Raw genomic sequence first — 18,240 nt, 5'->3', positions numbered from 1 at the left:
GCCGGGTAGTTCAAGGTCGTGGGATTCCTAATAACCGCCAGGCTGGATGAGGTGGTGGTGGACGTGGTAGAGGTCGTGGAGTGACTGCCCGTGTCTGCTCTATGATTGGTGAACCGACTTTAGAGATGGAAGAAGAAGAGCAAGCCACCATTCATGCAGCTATAGAACATCAAGGACCTAATCAGCAGTTTTCTGTTATCCAAGCTCCGGCTACTTATCAAGGTAGATCTTTCTAGCTCTTGATTGATTGTGGTAGTACGCATTCATTTCTTTCTCCAAAATGCTTGCGTAAGTTACAGTTAGATAAAAAACCAGCCCAAGCAATGATTGTTGAGTTAGCCAATGGAAAAGAAGAAGTATCCCGATATTGTGTGGGAGATCTTGAATTTGAATTGGGTGGTGAATCAACCCATGGGTATTTCAGAAGCTTACCATTAGGGATTTATGATGGAATCCTTGGTATGGACTGGTTAATTGCAAACAATGCTGACATTCACTGTGTCAGATCTTGAATTTGAATTGGGTGGTGAATCAACCCATGGGTATTTCAGAAGCTTACCATTAGGGATTTATGATGGAATCCTTGGTACGGACTGGTTAATTGCAAACAATGCTGACATTCACTGTGCTGAAGGAAGCATCACCTTTAAGAATAGTCAAGGACAGGTAATATCAGCCCAGGGAAAAACAGGTAAACCCAAATTTCATTTGGTGCTAATCGCCTTCTTAAGGGAGTGCGCAAAGGCCAACAGATCTTCCTTGTCAAACTCAACAAGGTAGAAGAAAGCAACCCAGATTTAAAACCCTCTTAGCTCCAGGAGTTTTCAGATATCTTTCCAGAGGAACTTACAAAGCTACCCCCATCTTGAGAAGTAGATCATGGGATTGAGTTAATCCCTGGGGCTGAATCAGTTTCAAGGAGACCTTACAAAATGTCTCTTCCTGAAGCCATAGAGCTCAAGGAATAGCTTAGGCAGCTCATTGAGCAAGGATTCATTCACCCTAGTAATTCCCCATGGGGAGCGCCTTTTCTTTTCCAGAGAAAGAAGGATGGCATGCTTCGTCTTTGTATTGACTACCGAGGCCTAAACAAGGTCACTGTCAAAAACAAATACCCCATTCCTCGCATCGACGAACTTCTTGACAGACTTTATGGATCCAAAGTTTTCTCCAAGATGGATTTAAGGTCTGGCTATTATCAAATTAGGATCAAGGAATCAGATATCTCCAAAACCGCTTTCAATACCCGCTATGGCCACTATGAATTTACAGTCATGCCATTCGGATTAACCAATGCTCCCGCCATCTTCAACCGCCTGATGCAGGATATCTTCCGACCCTACTTGGATGAATTTGTCCTTGTCTTATTTGATGACATCTTGGTCTATTCTCAATCAAAAGAGGAACATGAGGAGCATGTACGTAAAGTATTGCAAATACTGCACGAACATAAGCTCTATGCCAAGAAAAGCAAATGTACCTTCTTCACTTCCCAAATTGAATATCTAGGGTTCATTGTCTCCTCAGAGGGCATCTCAGTAGACCCTGCCAAAGTCAAGGATATATTGGAATGGCCACCCCCTAGGACAGTCAAAGAAATCCATGGGTTTCTAGGCATCACAGGATGGTATAGGATCTTCATCAAGGATTATGCCAAGATAGCCGCACCCTTAACTGATCTCCTCAAGAAGGAATGTAAGATAGTATGGTTACCAATCCACCAAAGCAGTTTTAGCCAACTTAAGACTATCCTCACCTCAGCACCAGTTCTGAAGCTCCCTGACTTCACCAAAGAGTTTGAGGTTGTCACTGATGCTAGTGGCCTTGCACTTGGTGGTGTCTTAATTCAAGAAGGAAGGCCTGTGGCTTACACTTCTCGTAAGCTTAAACTCTATGAAGTCAATTATGCCACCCATGATTTGGAACTCCTTGCAGTTGTTCATTGTTTCAAGTTATGGAGACACTATCTCCTAGGCCGTAAGTTTCTGCTTGTAACTGACCACCAGAGTTTAAAGTGGATCTTCACCCAGCCCAATCTCAACATGAGGCAAAGGAGGTGGATTGAGATTCTGCAAGAGTTTGATTTTGATATCAAATTTCATCCTGGAAAGGATAATGTTGTAGCAGATGCCCTCAGTCGCAAATCCTTCCTAAGTGCAATCTCTATGCCAAATAACCCCATCCTAGAGAAGGTAAAGCAGGTTTCACCTCATGACCCTGATTACCAAAAGCTAGTAAGCCTAGTTCACAAGGAGGTACCCACAGAAAAGGAAAATGTATTGATCAAGGGATACACCCTCGATGATGAATGCCTCTACTTCATGCATAGGTTATGTATTCCCAAAGATCTTACACTGGAAGAAGATGATCTTGTATGAGGCTCATGATAGCCCCGTAGCAAAAACCTTGAATGCCTTAAGGAGAAGTTACTTTTGGCCTGGAATGAAGAGAGATATCCTTCAATACATCAGACAATGCCTTTCATGTCAAAGGATTAAAGCTGAAAGAATCAAAATGCCCGGGAAACTCCAACCTCTAGACATTCCTCAGATGAAGTGGGAATGTATCAGTATGGATTTTGTCACAAGTCTTCCCACAACACAAGGAGGATATGATTCTATTTTAGTAGTTGTGGATATGCTTACCAAAGTGACCCATATTATCCCAGTAAAGAAGACATTTAAATCTTCTGATATTGCCCGCCTTTTCATCAAGGAAATCTTTAGGCTTCATGGATTGCCAAAAAGAATAGTCAGTGACCGGGACTCTGACTTCACTTCAAAGTTCTGGACATCATTATTCCAGGCTATTGGAACACAACTTTGTTTCAGTACAGCTTACCACCCAGAAACAAATGGTCAAACTGAGAGAGTTAATCAGGTCATAGAAGACATCCTCAGGTCATAGAAGACATCCTCAGAGCCTATTGTGGGCGTGAACCAAAGAAGTGGATTCAGTATCTCCCTCTAGTGGAATTCTCTTACAATACATCCTATCACCAAAGCATAGGGATGTCACCATTCAAAGCTCTTTATGGTCAGGAATGTTTGTCTCCCTTAAATTTCTCTGACCCCACACTAAAGGTTGAAGCCTCTAGGATGATGCTTGAAGAAATGGAAGAACAAACCAAAGCTATTCGTAAGAATATTAAAGCCGCCCAGGATCGACAGAAGCATTATGCTGATACCAAAAGATCTGAAAGAATTTTCCAGCAAGGAGACAAAGTTTTTCTTCGAGTGCGGCCAAAGAGAAGTTCTTTATCTCTTGGAAAATTTAGGAAGCTGAGTCCAAGGTATTGTGGGCCTTATGAAGTCATCAAATGTTTGGGAAAACATGCCTACAAACTTTGCCTCCCGACCCACCTCAAAATCCATGATGTATTCCATGTAAGCTTACTAAAGCCATATGTGCCTCATCCTGATCATGTTCTTGATGATGAACAAGTTGTAATGCCAACTCAGGGAGTCCTTGAAATGAGACCTAATAGAATCATCGACTCTAGAGAAAGAGTGCTTTGCAATAGAATCCTTAGGGAACATTTAGTGGAATGGAAAGATTACCCTGCGGAGGATGCCACTTGGGAGGAAGAGTCAACCCTCCAAAAGAATTACCCAAAGTTTGTGCCGAGATGCGGACATCTCGAGTTCTTTTAGTAGGGAAGGATGTAACATACCCATTGTAAATAACAATGTACTTGCTTCAGAGTTGAACATACCCATTGTAAATAACAATGTACTTGCTTCAGAGTTGAAAAATATAACTTAGTTTGTCATTTTTACGATCAGAAAACTTCTATTTTTGGAAAATGAGTCATTTTTGCTTAGAAATTTATAATTTTGAATCCAAAATTGAAATCTAGGCATAATTTTATGCTTAAAATAGTTTTTTTTGAACTAAAAACGGGTACCCGGAATGGGTTTAATTAAGCTTTTAAGCCTTTAAATCTGCGAACTTCCCGACCTAAAATAGTAACTATCCAGGCATATAATCAACGAATGGAACACGCCCCCATGGTCACGAGGGAGGGCCGGACATTTTCGTCAAAAAAAATTTTGACCCCCCCCGGGGCGACGATGGCGAGCGGCCGGTGTGGGCCCCACCACCACGAGCGCCGCCTGTGAAAAAAAAACCGACAATCCACCCGGGGCACCCAAGTGTGTACACGACCTAGACGCACCCTCCAGCACACCCCTACACGTACCCCCTCCTCCCAGAACCCTCTATCCACAGGTGTCGCGCTCTCTCTCTCTTGGGGACACCTCCACCCCCATGTGTCACACTTTCTCTCTCTTCGAGACACCTCCACCCCCAGGTGTCTCACGCCCACACTCTCTCCCGGACACCTACACCACCCAGGTGTTGCCTTCTCGCACCCGGACGTCCACCCTCCAGCACCTATAAAAGGACCCTCCCAGCCCCCTTCCCCCAGCAAGCCCCTAGGCGCAAGCCCTCCTTCAAGCTCTAGGACATGTCCTACACTCTTCTCCCCCCCGTGTGAATAGACTTAAAGTGTGCTTGTCCAACCCTTGCCTTACTCTTCCCTAGGCCTCCCTAGACGTACACTCTTCTCAAGAGCTCTCCAAGTTAAGGATACCCTCTCAATTCCCCCCCCCCCATATGCGGCGACTTAAACTTAGGCTAAGAGGTCGTTAATGCCCGGGAAACTCCAACCTCTGGACATTCCTCAGATGAAGTGGGAATGTATCAGTATGGATTTTGTCACAAGTCTTCCCACAACACAAGGAGGATATGATTCTATTTTAGTAGTTGTGGATATGCTTACCAAAGTGACCCATATTATCCCAGTAAAGAAGACATTTAAATCTTCTGATATTGCCCGCCTTTTCATCAAGGAAATCTTTAGGCTTCATGGATTGCCAAAAAGAATAGTCAGTGACCGGGACTCTGACTTTCACTTCAAAGTTCTGGACATCATTGTTCCAGGCTATTGGAACACAACTTTGTTTCAGTACAGCTTACCACCCAGAAACAGATGGTCAAACTGAGAGAGTTAATCAGGTCATAGAAGACATTCTTAGAGCCTATTGTGGGCATGAACCAAAGAAGTGGATTCAGTATCTCCCTCTAGTGGAATTCTCTTACAATACATCCTATCACCAAAGCATAGGGATGTCACCATTCAAAACTCTTTATGGTCAGGAATGTTTGTCTCCCTTAAATTTCTCTGACCCCACACTAAAGGTTGAAGCCTCTAGGATGATGCTTGAAGAAATGGAAGAACAAACCAAAGCTATTCGTAAGAATATTAAAGCTGCCCAGGATCGACAGAAGCATTATGCTGATACCAAAAGATCTGAAAGAATTTTCCAGCAAGGAGACAAAGTTTTTCTTCGAGTGCGGCCAAAGAGAAGTTCTTTATCTCTTGGAAAATTTAGGAAGCTGAGTCCAAGGTATTGTGGGCCTTATGAAGTCATCAAATGTTTGGGAAAACATGCCTACAAACTTTGCCTCCCGACCCACCTCAAAATCCATGATGTATTCCATGTAAGCTTACTAAAGCCATATGTGCCTCATCCTGATCATGTTCTTGATGATGAACAAGTTGTAATGCCAACTCAGGGAGTCCTTGAAATGAGACCTAATAGAATCATCGACTCTAGAGAAAGAGTGCTTTGCAATAGAATCCTTAGGGAACATTTAGTGGAATGGAAAGATTACCCTGAGGAGGATGCCACTTGGGAGGAAGAGTCAACCCTCCAAAAGAATTACCCAAAGTTTGTGCCGAGATGCGGACATCTCGAGTTCTTTTAGTAGGGAAGGATGTAACATACCCATTGTAAATAACAATGTACTTGCTTCAGAGTTGAACATACCCATTGTAAATAACAATGTACTTGCTTCAGAGTTGAAAAATATAACTTAGTTTGTCATTTTTACGATCAAAAAACTTCTATTTTTGGAAAATGAGCCATTTTTGCTTAGAAATTTGTAATTTTGAATCCAAAATTGGAATCTACGCATAATTTTATGCTTAAAATAGTTTTTTTAAACTAAAAACGGGTACTCGGAATGGGTTTAATTAAGCTTTTAAGCCTTTAAATCTGCGAACTTCCGACCTAAAATAGTAACTATCCAGGCGTCTAATCAACGAATGGAACACGCCCCCATGGTCACGAGGGAGGGCCGGACGTTTTCGTTAAAAAAAAAATTTTGACCCCCCCAGGCGACGGCGGCGGCGTGCGGCCGGTGTGGGCCCCACCACCACGGGCGCCGCCTGTGAAAAAAAACCGACAATCCACCCGGGGCACCCAAGTGTGTGCACGACCTAGACGCACCCTCCAGCACACCCCTACACGTACCCCCTCCTCCCAGAACCCTTTATCCACAGGTGTCGCGCTCTCTCTCTCTTGGGGACACCTCCACCCCCATGTGTCACACTTTCTCTCTCTTCGAGACACCTCCACCCCCAGGTGTCTCACGCCCACACTCTCTCCCGGACACCTACACCACCCAGGTGTCGCCTTCCCGCACCCGGACGTCCACCCTCCAGCACCTATAAAAGGACCCTCCCAGCCCCCTTCTCTAAGCAAGCCCCCAGCAAGCCCCTAGGCGCAAGCCCTCCTTCAAGCTCTAGGACATGTCCTAAACTCTTCTCCCCCCCGTGTGAATAGACTTAAAGTGTGCTTGTCCAACCCTTGCCTTACTCTTCCCTAGGCCTCCCTAGACGTACACTCTTCTCAAGAGCTCTCCAAGTTAAGGATACCCTCTCAATTCCCCCCCATATGCGGCGACTTAAACTTAGGCTAAGAGGTCGTTCCTACCCACAAGCCCAACAAGCTTTTCCTACCCCAAACGGACTCCGTTTTCGAATCCGTTTGAACCAGTAGAATTCTCTCTTTTCTCTCCAAGTTCCCAACCTCTTATATTCACCCCGTTCTCTCTTTATCCTCTTAAAACTCTAGTGCTCCTATGGTGCCGAAACGCCGTCGAAATGAAGAACCACGCGCTGCCCAAGGAGGGAATGAAGCGAATCGCGTCCCTGCAATCGCCTTTGCCCCTCTTGAAGCGAATAGGCACGAAAACCATAACCAGGTTGGTCATTTAACAAGTTTAAGTAAAATCCTCTCTTATGAAGCTTAATGCAAAGATTCGAAATAATAGGAAAGGAACCAAGGTTAAACCCCTAGTATAGATGGCCTAAAGTACCTTATGGTTACTCTTAAGTAAAGTTATAAGAAAATAATCTTGCTTTTGAATCATTGTCTTTTTGAAACGATGGTTTTTGTTAATGTGTGAATTCATTGAATAAAGGCTATGTCTCTTTTTATTGGATACACCGCTGGTTTATTGCTGACATGCAGGTACAGCTTCTCCCCCCCCCCCCCCCCTAGCTAACTCCGTGCTTGCCTGTGTAGCCGGGCGGAGGATATAGCGAGGCCGGGAGTCGGCCCAGGGCAATCCCCTCCTATGCCACTGGGAATTGGATTTCACCACCAGGGTGATGTATATATGCTGCCTAGTTCTGTGGGTCTAGGCTAGTGCGGTGACTTAACCCCCACCTCATGAGGAGACGTTCCCTCTGAAGGGCGAGAGGGTTTGGTACAAGCGGCAGTACCTGAGGGGGTGACAGGACGGCTTGGCCCGCATCGGCTGGCTGACGACGAGGGGAGACGGTCCGTGAGGTTTACCCAGCTGGTTGAGGCTGGAAGATCGAATTCTAGATCATCGATGTGGTTGTGGTTGTGGTTGTGGTTGTGGTTGTGATTGTGATTGGATTGTGGTTATGGTTATGGTTATGGTTATGGTTTGGACATGAAGTTTGGATTGGAATATCGGCCCGGTTTCAGGGTCTTTGTAAATATTTTTCACTGTAAGTATGTTCGTTGATTTCAATGTTGTGCTAAGGAAGATTTCTTTTAAGGAATCAAGTGTAATTAATTAACAAAGGAATTTGTTTTTAAGTGTTTCACAGTGTGGTAGGACTTAATTAGAAAACAATTGAACGGGTGAGTGTGTGGAAAGTGGGAGAATGGATGCCCTGACGGTACCATTCTAAGGATGGGTGGACCCGATCAGTCGGGTAGCTTTCTACTAGTCGTAACTTACAATACTTAGGGAACAGTAGAGTCCCGAACAAGACTTGTTTTAAGGGACCGAGCCAGCGGCCGTGCCTCATGAAATACAGGGGGAAAAAGGCGTTGGCTTCCTTGAACCAAGTGTGGGTCTTGTTCCATCTCCATGCACATTCCGTGCTGGGGATTAGAGTTTCCTTTAGGATGACTATGCTTCCCCTGCGAGATAGAGTTAGGTCCCTCCGTTTGCTCGTAACCTCGTATTTCTACGAGATCGAGGTGTTGTCAATCGAAAAATAACACGAGACTTAACCGCCTATCAAAAAGGATTCCCCCGCCCTATGGGTCGGCGGGGGCCTCACAGAGTGAGGGTACCCCAGGTGTTGGCGGAGAGGCCCGGGGGGGGGAGGTGAGCATGGCTTGAATCCACCGTGCTGTGAGTGCCATGGTAAAGCGGTACGGTGGAGGATTAGGTGTGGAGGTGAAGACTTGGCCTCAACCCGTGCCTTGGTTCGGACTAGGTACGGGGGTGAGAAGAGCTTGGCCGGGAGATCGGCAAGCTTCAACGCGCTACACCGACGGTCTTCTTCGCACAATCATCCTCTTGGTTTATGTACATGGCAATGGCACCTTAATATGGACATCTCATGGGAATTGATCTTGCATTATGCCATGGGAAACGTATGGTGAATGCTTGGAATTGCAAGGAATTTGTATGCCTTTTGGTGATGCAAGTTAAGGCACATGCTATGTAATGGATGGGAATTGATAAGAGGATTATGGATTTTTGCATTGTTACTTGAGAAAAAATTGAGATGTAGCTCCTAAAACAAAGGAGACTATGTCAAAATTTTCTCAAATTATACATGGATAATTTAAGCTTGTGGAGCATAATTTGCAGACCGTGGGATGCCAATGAGGTGCGAAAGGTGTTGACATGGTTTGGGAGCAAACAAAGATCAATTGGGCACAAAAAGGGTCAATTTGGCAAGAATCTATAGATTCACAAAAACCCTAATTCAGTCCCAACTCTTTTGGACTGAATTAAAAGGGACCATATGAGCTCTTAGTGCTACCCTTGAAGGCAAGCAATTTGGGACAGCTTTTGAAGGCCGTAGGGAAGGCAAGCTACCCATGGTACAAGAGATTTCTCCCAAGGTAACACATGAGCATTCCACCAAGAATGTCACTTTCGGATTCATGGCGGATGCTAGGAGGCCTATGCGGGAGATGAAGCCTACTACATTCCAAGCGGGTTCTTCTCAATTGGAGGGAAAGCAACATGCACCTACATTCAAACATGAGGACTCAAATTTTGGGGATCCGAGGAGAGTACCTTTGCATCCCAAAGCAAATCAGTTCTCTATGCTTGAAGAGGAGGTGTATGATATGGATGATGTGGTTGAGCTTGATTGGGAACATATGTCATTCATTGAGAGACAAAGAGAAGCTCATGATAGGTGCATGGAAATGCCAAATTTCCTCAAGAGGGAGTACAAGGATTTTGCATGATTCCTTGGATCTTTTGTGCAAATGCAAAAGCACAAGCCCTCTTACCATCATGAGAATGCATTGTCAACCGTGTCAAAGGATGTAAAGGACAAGATTTCACTCTCTAAGTTCAAGGGTGATGGTTCAACCCCACACGAGTTGGAAGAATGGATGAATAAGTTGGATACATACTTTCAACTTTATCCGAAGAGTGAAACGGACAAAGTGCATTTTGCATCCTTGCATTTGGAAGACTATGCACATCAATGGTGGAGACATATGCTCAAGGAAGGAGTTACGCCACATACTTGGGAAGAACTCAAGCATGAAATGAATATGACATTTGTGTTGCCTTTGGTTCTTGACCGATACCATGAAGAATGGTATGAACTCACACAAAAGGGCATGTCGGTTAGGTAGTACATCAAGAGGTTCATGAAGCTCTCTATGTTTGTGGATGGACTCAATGAAGGCATGCGATTGAAGAAGTTTGTGCATGGTCTAGATTCATACATCAAAGCGGATGTCTCGGCACAAAGACCAAGCACTATCAAAGAGGCTATGAGGTTGGCGGAGCTATATGAGCCAAAGTATAAGAGGATTCAGCCCAATATACCTTTTCATAAGCCATTTCACACTTCTTCAAATGTGGGGAAAAGTCTACCTTCTTCTACATCCACTTACACTTCCAAGTGGACAGTCCACAAGTGGAGTTCATAATGATGCTAAGAAGAGCAATGGGTTTGTCAAGAAGCCTCCTCAACCATTCAAGAAGACTCTCGGATGGATGATTCTAAGATTGAGGAATTGAGGAGCAAAGGCCTATGTTTTAAATGCAAAGAGAAGTGGTCACCTGGGTACATTTGCAAATCAAAGAAAGTGGTGGCTACTATGATCATTACGGATGAGGATGATGATTCCAAGTCATCTCATGATGTGGGAGAGTTTGAAGATTGCAGCAACAAGGAGACACATGAAGAAGACTTGGAGGGTCATTCTTTTGTCAAAGAAGAGGATGAGTTTCCTTTCGACCCGGTGGAAGGGATCATGCATGCATTTTGAGGGACAATATGCTAAAAGATGCAGGAAATGCAGCCCATGTATGTTCCATTTCACAAGAGCTTTTGGCGGGTTGCAAGAGTCCAAACACCTTGAGGTTGGTGGGCAAGCACCATTAATGGGAGAGTTGCACACATCTTGGTGGATTCAGGGAGTACTCATAGTTTTGTTAACTCCAAATCCCTCAACTCTCTTAAACTATCTATGACGGAGCTACCCATAACCTTCCAAGTACAAGTAGCAAATGGAGAGAAGTGACCATAGGGTGCTGAAATTTTTCCTCTCTCAACCCGATCTTTCTCCCAAGCAAAAGAGATGGTTGGCTACGCTTCAAGGATATGACTTTGAGATGTCCTATACTCCGGGAAAGGATAATGTAGTAGCAGACGCATTGTCTGAAATGTGGGCTTGCACCTTGACATCAATTATGGAAGTGTATAGTGAATCGATAAAAGGGATACAAGAGGAGTATCTTGTCAATGAGAGTGCTGCCCATACTTACAGAAAATTACAGCAAGGAGATGGCAAAGAATTTCCTCATTATAAGCTTCAGAATGGTCTACTATGGCATAGATGGGATCAAGTATTTGTGGTGGTAGATCGACTCTCCAAATCAGCTAATTTTATTGCTTCCAAGACTACTTATGGGGCCTCTCACATTGCCAAGCAATTTATGGAGCATGTATTCAAGATACATGGTTTGCCACTCAACATAGTTTGTGATGGAGATACCAAGTTCATGGGCACTTTTTGGAGGACATTGTATGAGAACTTAGGGACTCAAATCACTCCTTCTACAGCCTATCACCCTCAAACGGATGGGAAAACGGAGTGCACAAACAAATGGCTCGAAGTGTACTTGAGGCACTATTGTCATGACATGCAAGCATCATGGGATGAATGGCTTTACCTTGCTAAATTTTGTCATAATTCAAGCAAGCATTTGAGTATTGGGATGTCACCTTTCAAGGCTCTTTATAGGTATCGAGTGCATGTGCCCATCTATTGCCTTCCATGAGGATAAAATGGTTAATCCTTTAGCCAAGGAAGAGTTTGAAAGGATGAGACAGCTTCTTCAATTATGCAAGGATAATATGAAGAAGGCACAAGAAGTCATGAAGGCAAATGCGGATGAGCATAGACGCAAAATGGAGTTCAAGGAAGGTGATTATGTGTTGCTCAAGCTTCCTAAGAGCCGTCACAATATTCTCAAAGGGTCTTCCAATTCCAAGTTGGCACATAGATACTATGGACCATATTTGGTAGTCAAGAAAGTGGGTGATTTAGCTTATAAGCTTGACCTACCTCCTACAAGGATTCATAATGTGTTCCATGTATCCAACCTTAAGAGGTTTGTGGGCTCTCTTCCTCAAGAGATGGAAGAGTTACCACCGATGGATGAAGAAGGAGAGATTATCTATGAGCCGGAGAGGATTGTGGACAAGAGGACAAGGGATTTGAGGAACCGGAACATTGATGAATTTCTTGTGAAATGGAAGCGCTTGCCCATAGATGAGGCTACTTAGCAATCAATGGAGTATATTCAACAACATGGTTTACTTGATGGAAGTATTCCTTGATCAAGTGGCATGATTATTATGTGAAGAATGGGCATATCATGAGGTTTTATATGTGCTGTAATTTATGGACAGCTTTGGTTGGATCTATTGTTGGGGTTACCAATCTACTCCAACACACTTGGAAGATCATTTGGTTCGATGGCAAATATGTGGGACCCTTTTGGGTGCGGCTACGCATCATTTGCAGCTCATTTTATGGAGGTTTCATGAAGAATTTCAAGGGAAGCTTCATCGACAACATGGCTGCCATAACAGTCCTACATGCTATTTTTAGAGAAAGAGTTTGCCGGCTTCACTACATTTGGTTTCCCTATTCCAAATGTATTCGAGGTGCAATTTTGAAGACCTCTCTACTTCCCATGGATTTACATTGAGACTACGATTCAATTGTAATTATCTTGTATGATTTTGAGGACAAAATCTTTGGGAAGGGATAGTTTGTCATGAAGCCATAGAGCTTGATTTCAACATGTACATAGGACCCATGGGCAAAAAGGAGAAAGTGACTATAAATAGGGCTTGGGGTACATTGGTAGGATCTTTTGACACTTTTACTAATTTTGGTCATCTTGTACCTTTGGGCTCCATCAATGGAGATGTGGCCTTCCATGGTCAAGTTCATGGTTAACTTGAAGCTGTCCTCTTGGTGAGACGTTAAACACACTTAGGCTATTTGTGCATCTTCTCTTGCTACATGCACTTATAGATTTTCTCTCTCTTTTATATTCATGTGATGAGCCATTTGATAACTAATCTCATGATTAATGGATACTAGATTCTTGTTTTGATGTGTTTGATTCAATATTTTACTCTAGATCCATTTCATTTCATCGTACACCATCCTTTGCACCCATGCTTTGCCCTCCCTTTCCCTGCACCCATACCCGTACCTGCACCTATATAAACCCCCCAGTACCTCGTGGTCAGGACACCCCAACACCCTGCTTTGCTTGTACCCAACATCCTGCATAGCGCCCGTACTCTCTAGGTAGTCTACATTTGGCATTCTGTGCGGTACTGTACCCGACAACCCTCCACCCCTCTTCCAGTAAACCATTTCTTTTCTCCTCTCACCCTTGAGGGTATTGAGGGTAGAGTGTCCTTAGCTGCTCTCCCCCCCTCCCCTTGTTTAAATAGACTTAAGGGAGGACTCCCCCTCCTATCCCTCTAGCAACAGCCTTCTCCCTATAAATCCAGTTTAAGGACACCCCCCCCATTAGCGGTGACTTTAGTAAGGGCTTTTAGCCTCTTAGACGTGATTTACACCTAGGGGTTTTTTGCTCATAACTTGAGCAAACGAGCTCCAATTTGTGATCCAATTGAAGCGTTGGATTCGTGACGTTGTACGCTACAAGAAAGCGGGAAGAATGGCTCCTTCACAAAAGTGCCAAAATATCACCTCGAGAGACATGCACATCGATGAGTCTAGAGAGGTTGCTCCAGATGCCACCCCATCTCTCCCCTTAGGAGCCCCACAAAGAACTCATGCGCCCAGCTTAGCTTGGTCATCTTTTAAAAGGAGATTTTTTTAAAATCTTTAATGTTACTTTTAAAGAAATTAAGAAAGAAGATGCCACTTTATATTGTTATCTTGATTGAATTAAGAAGTACAAGTATATCTTCTCTCCGCCTCGACACTAACCGGGTGGCGACGTTAGTGAGGCCCATAAATGACCCTAGGTATCCCTCATACCATTGGGAGAATAAGATTTTGCCAATGGAGGCAAATATTGTGATGCTACCTAGTTATGCGGGCCTAGGCTAGCATAATGAATAAGCCCTCCTCCCGAGCACGTAGACATCCCTCTAAGGGGCGGGAGGATCAAGCAATGGATCCTGAGAGGGCGACAGGCTGGTTTGAGTCCTCTCCAGCTACCAATGATGATGTGTATGGTCCCATAGGGATTGCCCAGTCTATAGAGGCTGGAAGGTTGATTTCTAGATCATCGGCCGAATAAAGTAAAGAGCTTGGATTTGGCTATAAATAATTTTGAACATTGTATCTATTTTTTTAAATCCTTTGTTTTTGTAAACATTGTGTATCATTGATAAAGATTGTTTAAACAAACCATGTGTAAGGCCTTTAATTAAGCAACTTGTTTATTTATGTCAAACAGTGTGGTAGGATTAATTAGAAAATAAATTGATACGTGATTTGGGTGGAAAGTGGAAGGATGGACTGCCTTGACGACATCCTATGGACGGATGGACTCGATTAGTCGGGTAACTTTTTAATAAATTAATTAAAGCACTACGTTAGATAAATAAATTCTTGGGAAACCCTACTCTAGAGGACTAGGTCAGCAGCTATGCCTGAAATGGATCTAGAGTGAAATATTGAATCAAACACATCAAAGCAAGAATCTAGCATCCATTAATCATGAGATTAGTGATCGAATGGCTCATCACATGAATATACAAGAGAGAGAAAATCTATAAGTGCATGTAGCAAGAGAAGATGCACAAATAGCCTAAGTGTGTTTAACCTCTCACCAAGAGGGATGGCTTCAAGTTAGCGATGAACTTGACCATGGAAGGCCAAATCTCCATTGATGGAGCCCAAAGGTACAAGATGACCAAAATTAGTAAAAGTGTTAAAAGATCCTACCAATGTCCCTCAAGCCCTATTTATAGTCACTTTCTCCTTTTGCCCATGGGCCCCTATGTACATGTGGTAATCAAGCTCTATGGTTTATAACAAACCATCCCTTCCCAAAGATTTTGTCCTCCTCAAAATCATACAAGATATTTACAATTGAATATCGCAATCTCAATGTAAACCCACAGGAAGTAGAGAGGTCTTCAAAAATGCACCTCGAATACATTTGGAATAGGGAAACCAAATGTAGTGAAGCCGGCAAACTCCTTCTCCAAAAATAGCATGTAGGACTGTTATGGCAGCCATGTTGTCGATGAAGCTTCCCTTGAAATTCTTCATGAAACCTCCATAAAAATGAGCTGCAAATGATGCGTAGCCACACCCAAAAGGGTCCCACGTATTTGTCATCAAACCAAATGATCTTCCAAGTGTGTTGGAGTAGATTGGTAACCCCAACAATAGATCCAACCAAAGCTGTCCAGAAATTACAGCACATATAAAACCTCATGATATGCCCATTCTTCACATAATAATCATGCCACTTGATCAAGGAATACTTCCATCAAGTAAACCATGTTGCTGAACATACTCCATTGATTTCCAAGTAGCCTCATCTATGGACAAGCACTTCCATTTCACAAGGAATTCATCAATGTTCCGGTTCCTCAAAACCCTTGTCCTCTTGTCCATAATCCTTTCCGGCTCATAGATAATCTCTACTTCTTCATCCATCGGTGGTAACTCTTCCATCTCTTGAGGAAGAGAGCCCACAAACCTCTTAAGGTTGGATACATAAAACACATTATGAATCCTTGTAGAAGGAGGTAGGTCAAGCTTATAAGCCAAGTCACCCACTTTCTTGACTACCAAATATGGTCCATAGTATCTATGTGCCAACTTGGAATTGGAAGACCCTTTGAGAATATTGTGACGGCTCTTAGGAAGCTTGAGCAACATATAACCACCTTCCTTGAACTCCATTTTGCGTCTATGCTCATCCGCATTTGCCTTCATCACTTCTTGTGCCTTCTTCATATTATCCTTGCATAATTGAAGAAGCTGTCTCATCCTTTCCAGCTCTTCCTTGGCTAAAGGATTAACCAATTTATCCTCATGGAAGGCAATAGATGGGCACATGCACTTGATACCCATAAAGAGCCTCGAAAGGTGACATCCCAATACTCAAATGCTTGCTTGAATTATGACAAAATTCAGCAAGGTAAAGCCATTCATCCCATGATGCTTGCATGTCATGACAATAGTGCCTCAAGTACACTTCGAGCCATTTGTTTGTGCACTCCGTTTGCCCATCCGTTTGAGGGTGATAGGCTGTAGAAGGAGTGATTTGAGTCCCCAAGTTCTCATACAATGTCCTCCAAAAAGTGGCCATGAACTTGGTATCTCTATCACAAACTATGTTGAGTGGCAAACCATTTATCTTGAATACATGCTCCATAAATTGCTTGGCAGTGTGAGGCCCCATAAGTAGTCTTGGAAGCAATAAAATGAGCTGATTTGGTGAGTCTACCACCACCACAAATACTTGATCCCATCCATGCTTCGTCTTTGGCAAGCCCGTGATGAAGTCCATGGAAATGTGAGTCCATTTTCCATCCGGAATAGGCAAAGGATGAAGTAAACCACTTGGCAATTGGTGACTATCCTTATTCCTTTGGCATGACACACATTCCAAAACAAACTTTTGACATCCCTCCACATGCCTTTCCAATAGAAGCTTTTGCTCACTTTGTCAAATGTCTTGAGAACACCAAGATGACCCAAAAGCGGTGAAGAATGCATCTCATGAAGCACCTTGGGAATGTAGGATGAGGTTGGAACTAAATACACCTTATCCTTGTGCCATAGTAGACCATTCCGAAGCTTATAATGAGGAAATTCTTCACCATCTTCTTGCTGTAATTTTCTATAAATATGAGCAGCACTCTATTTTGGCATATTGTCCCTCAAAGTGCATGCATGATCCCTTCCACCGGGGTCAAAAGGAAACTCATCCTCTTCTTTGACAAAAGAATGACCCTCCAAGTCTTCTTCATGTGTCTCCTCACTGCAATCTTCAAACTCTTCCACATCATGAGATGACTTGGAATCGTCATCCTCATCCATAATGATCATAGTAGCCACCACTTTCTTTGATTTGCAAATGTGCCCGAGTGACCACTTCTCTTTGCATTTAAAACATAGGCCTTTGCTCCTCAATTCCTCAATCTTAGGATCATCCATCCGTTGAGTCTTCTTGAATGGTTGAGGAGGCTTCTTGACAAACCCATTGCTCTTCTTAGCATCATTATGAACTCCACTTGTGGACTATCCACTTCCAAAAGATGTATGGAATTTGGAAGTGTAAGTGGATGTAGAAGAAGGTAGACTTTTCCCCACATTTGAAGAAGTGTAAAATGGCTTATAAAAAGGTACATTGGGCTGAACCCTCTTATACTTTGGCTCATATAGCTCCACCAACCTCATAGCCTCTTTGATAGTACTTGGTGTTTGTGCCGAGATATCCGCTTTGATGTATGAATCTGGACCATGCATAAACTTCTTCAATCGCATGCCTTCATTGAGTCCATCCACAAACATAGAGAGCTTCATGAACCTCTTGATATACTCCCTAACCGACATGCCCTTTTGTGTGAGTTCATACCATTCTTCATGGTATCGGTCAAGAACCAAAGGCGACACAAATGTCATATTCATTTCATGCTTAAGTTCTTCCCAAGTATGTGGCATAACTCCTTCCTTGAGCATATGTCTCCACCATTGATGTGCATAGTCTTCCAAATGCAAGGATGCAAAATGCACTTTGTCCCTTTCACTCTTCGAATAGAGCTGAAAGTCTGTATCCAACTTATTCATCCATTCTTCCAACTCATGTGGGGCTGAACCATTACCCTTGAACTTAGAGAGTGAAATCTTGTCCTTTACATCCTTTGACACGGTTGACGATGCATTCTCATGATGGTGCAAGGGGTTATGCTTTTGCATTTACACAAAAGATCCAAGGAATTGTGCAACATCCTTGTACTCCCTCTTGAGGAAATTTGGCATTTCCATCCACCTATCATGAGCTTCTCTTTGTCTCTCAATGAATGACATATGTTCCCAATCAAGCTCAACCACATCATCCATATCATACACCTCCTCTTCAAGCATGGAGAACTGATTTGCTTTGGGTTTCAAAGGTACTCTCCTCGGATCCCCAAAATTTGACTCCTCATGTCTGAATGTAGGTGCATGTTACTTTCCATCCAATTGAGAAGAACCCGCTTGGAATGTAGTAGGCTTCATCTCCCACATAGAAGGCCTCCTAGCATCCACCATGAATCCAAAAGTGACATTCTTGGTGGAATGCTCATGTGTTACCTTGGGAGAAACCTCTTGTACCATGGGTAGCTGGCCTTCCCTACGGCCTTCAAAAGCTGTCCCAAATTGCTTGCCTTCATGTAAAGCATCATGACCA

The sequence above is a fragment of the Cibotium barometz genome, chromosome 41 (genome assembly GCF_041138505.1).
Source record: "Cibotium barometz isolate CiBa-2024 chromosome 41, ASM4113850v1, whole genome shotgun sequence".
Taxonomy (NCBI): Eukaryota; Viridiplantae; Streptophyta; class Polypodiopsida; order Cyatheales; family Cibotiaceae; genus Cibotium; species Cibotium barometz.
Note: the sequence above shows the minus strand (reverse complement) of the source record.